This window comes from Oncorhynchus tshawytscha, linkage group LG28 (genome assembly GCF_018296145.1).
Source record: "Oncorhynchus tshawytscha isolate Ot180627B linkage group LG28, Otsh_v2.0, whole genome shotgun sequence".
In the NCBI taxonomy this organism is placed as follows: domain Eukaryota; kingdom Metazoa; phylum Chordata; class Actinopteri; order Salmoniformes; family Salmonidae; genus Oncorhynchus; species Oncorhynchus tshawytscha.
In genome coordinates this window covers 20,554,930-20,559,059 of record NC_056456.1, presented here as the reverse complement: position 1 = coordinate 20,559,059, position 4,130 = coordinate 20,554,930, and positions in this window count along the sequence as shown.

Below are 4,130 nucleotides of genomic sequence, written 5' to 3'. Positions count from 1 at the left end.
GTATAGTGTTTTTGATAATGAAATTAATTGTTGCTAATTTCGATTGTGAAAGGGAAGTCAGGTTAACGTGGAGGAATGGGACCAAAGTGAGTGAATACATGTCACCATTAGATGTTTTAACAACCATTTCAGCATTTGTTTGATTATTCTCTTTGCCACTTGTGACAGAAAAATTATGTATTCACCTTATTTGTTGGATATGTAACAATTATTTACTTAAACAATGAGATATTTCTGTCCTGCTAATGCTGAGTTTTAGGGTGTCCACTCTAGCTTCCTGGTGATAAAATCTACAGCTGGCATTCCAGTGACAGGATGTGGGGTGGTTGTAACTGGGATAGAGAGGAGTAGAACAAAGGCCTCAATGGTTCTTAGACATCCTGGCCTGGGAAATTAGGCCAGGGTCGGGGGTTAAGATAATGCCAGGGGCAGATAAAGACAGGATGAGACCAAAGTGGCTTATGGTGCCCCCAGTCAATATGGGAGGGGTGGAACCAAGCATTCTGGGTATTAGCTATATAAACTGTGTATTGTCTGTATGATTCAGACTCTCAGCCTAACAGTCAGAACAAGACTGTTGGGCTGACGGATGAATTATTGCAATAATTAATCGATATTAAATAAGTATTATTGTTTGAAGAAATTACAGAGTCTCTCTAAGTACTGAATTTCCACAAGACACTGTCTTAATGCGTTTTAACTCTCCTTCCGTGGCCTCCAACTGTTCTTAAATGCAAGTAAAACTAAATGCATGCTCTTCAACCGATTTCTGCCCGCACCAGCCCGCCCGCCCAGCATCACTACTCTGGACAGTTCTGACTTAGAATATGTGGACAACTACAAATACCTAGGTGTCTGGTTAGACTGTAAACTCTCCTTCCAGACTCACATTAAGCATCTCCAATCCAAAATGAAATCTAGAAATTCTAGAAAATCTAGTTTCCTAATTCGCAACAAAGCATCCTTCACTCATGCTGCCAAACATACCCTCGTAAAACTGACTATCCTGCCGATCCTTGACTTCGGCAATGTCATTTACAAAATAGCCTCTAACACTCTACTCAGCAAATTGGATGCAGTCTATCACAGTGCCATCCGTTTTGTCACCAAAGCCCCATATACTACCCACCACTGCGACCTGTATGCTCTCGTTGGCTGGCCCTCGCTTCATATTCATCGCCAAACCCACTGGCTCCAGGTCATCTATAAGTCTCTGCTAGATAAAGCCCCGCCTTATCTCAGCTCACAGGTCACCATAGCAGCACCCACCCGTAGCACGCGCTCCAGCAGGTATATCTCACTGGTCACCATCAAAGCCAATTCCTCCTTTGTCCGCCTTTCCTTCCAGTTCTCTGCTGCCAATGACTGGAATAAATTGCAAAAATCACTGAAGCTGGAGACCTATATCTCCCTTACTAACTTTAAGCTCCAGCTGTCAGAGCAGCTCACAGATCACTGCACCTGTACATAGCCCATCCAACTACCTCATCCCTGTCACGGTCGTGAGGAGAGACGGACCAAGGCGCAGCGTGATTGGAGTTCCACATCTTTATTTTAGTGAAACTTAAACAAACCAAGAAACAAACAGCGACCGTGAAGTACCGTAGTGCTACATGCACTCACTCAAAACAATATCCTACAAAGCAGGTGGGAGAAAGGGCTTCCAAATATGATCCCCAATTAGAGGCAACGATTACCAGCTGCCTCTAATTGGGAACCATACAAACCAGCCACATAGAAAATAAAGGACTAGAACACCACCCTAGTCACGCTCTGACCTAAACACCATAGAGAACCGAGGGCTCTCTATGGTCAGGGTGTGACAGTACCCCCCTCCCCCCAAAGGTGCGGACTCCGGCCGCAAAACCTGAAACCAAATGGGGAGGGTAGGGGGTGGGGGTGACTAATGTCAGTGGCAGCTCCGATGCGGGTCGTACCCCCCCCCCCCCGCCCACGTATCTGGCCATGGAGCTGGGTTGGACCCCGCGCCCGTACTGGTCACCGGTGCCGAGGAAGGCTCTGGCCATGGAGCTGCGTTGGACGCCGAGCCTGGACTGGGCACCAGTCACAGTGGAAGGCTCCGGCCATGGAGCTGGGTTGGACGCCACGCCCGGACTGGGCACCGGCGCCAAGGAGAGCTCCGGCCATGGAGCTGGGTTGGACGCCGTGCCTGGACTGGGCACCAGCGCAGAGGAAGGCTCCTGCCATGGAGCGGGACTGGACACCGTGCCTGGACTGGGCACCTGCGCAGGGGAAGACTCCGGCCTAGGAGCGGGACTGAGGAGGCGCACTGGAGGCCTGGTGCGTGGAGCCGGCACAGGTGGCACCGGACTGGTGACACGCACTTCAGGGCGAGTGCGGGGAGCTGGCACAGGACGTACCGGACTGGGGAGGCGCACTGGAGGCCTGGTGCGTGGAGCCGGCACAGGTGGCACCGGACTGGTGACACGCACTTCAGGGCGAGTGCGGGGAGTTGGCACAGGACGTACCGTACTGGGAAGGCGCACTGGAGGCCAGATGAGTGAAGCCGGCACAGACTTCACCAGACTGCTGACAGGCTCTTCAGGTCGAATGTTGAGCAGAACACACTTGACCAACATCTCTCTCATCTCTCTCTTTCCCAACTTCTCCACCACCTCCCTGACGGTCTCTGGCTCTTCAGGGTGAGTATGGGGAGCTGGCACAGATGGCACCAGACTGATAACCCGCTCTTCCACTGCTCCGCCGACCACCCCCGCCTGACCAGTGTCGTCGCTGTCCTTCCCCTCGTGCCCCCCTCCCCCAAAATCTTGGTGTTTCTGTTTCCACGGTCCCCAGTGTCGTCGCTGTCCTTCCACCTTTCTTGGTGTCATCTTCCAAGGAAGGGTCTCACATCCGGACATGATTTCCTCCCATGTCCAAAATTCCTTAACCTCCAGAACACGCTGCTTGGTCCTGCGTTGGTGGGATATTCTGTCATGTTTGTTGAAATGGACGGACCAAGGCGCAGCATGATTAGAGTTCCACATCTTTATTTTAAGTGAAACTACTCAACAAAACAATAAACAGGCAACAAGCACAAACACAAACAATATCCCACAACACAGGTGGGAACAATGGAGAACTTAAGTATGGTCCCCAATTAGACACAACGACAATCAGCTGCATCTAATAAAGTGGCTGGAGTAGAGTCAGTGTCATTGACAGTGTGTTGGCAGTAGCCACTCAATGTTAGTGGTGGCTGTTTAACAGTCTGATGGCCTTGAGATAGAAGCTGTTTTTCAGTCTCTCTGTCCCAGCTTTGATGCACCTGTACTGACCTCGCCTTCTGGATGGCAGCGGGGTGAACAGGCAGTGGCTCGGGTGGTTGATGTCCTTGATGATCTTTATGGCCTTCCTGTAGCATCGGGTGGTGTAGGTGTCCTGGAGGGCAGGTAGTTTGCCCCCGGTGATGCGTTGTGCAGACCTCACTACCCTCTGGAGAGCCTTACGGTTGAGGGCGGTGCAGTTGCCATACCAGGCGGTGATACAGCCCGCCAGGATGCTCTCGATTGTGCATCTGTAGAAGTTTGTGAGTGCTTTTGGTGGCAAGCCGAATTTCTTCAGCCTCCTGAGGTTGAAGAGGCGCTGCTGCGCCTTCCTCACGATGCTGTCTGTGTGAGTGGACCAATTCAGTTTGTCTGTGATGTGTATGCCGAGGAACTTAAAACTTGCTACCCTCTCCACTACTGTTCCATCGATGTGGATGGGGGGGTGTTCCCTCTGCTGTTTCCTGAAGTCCACAATCATCTCCTTAGTTTTGTTGACGTTGAGTGTGAGGTTATTTTCCTGACACCACACTCCGAGGGCCCTCACCTCCTCCCTGTAGGCCGTCTCGTCGTTGTTGGTAATCAAGCCTACCACTGTTGTGTCGTCCGCAAACTTGATGATTGAGTTGGAGGCGTGCATGGCCACGCAGTCGTGGGTGAACAGGGAGTACAGGAGAGGGCTCAGAACGCACCCTTGTGGGGCCCCAGTGTTGAGGATCAGCGGGGAGGAGATGTTGTTGCCTACCCTCACCACCTGGGGGCGGCCCGTCAGGAAGTCCAGTACCCAGTTGCACAGGGCGGGGTCGAGACCCAGGGTCTCGAGCTTGATGACGAGCTTGGAGG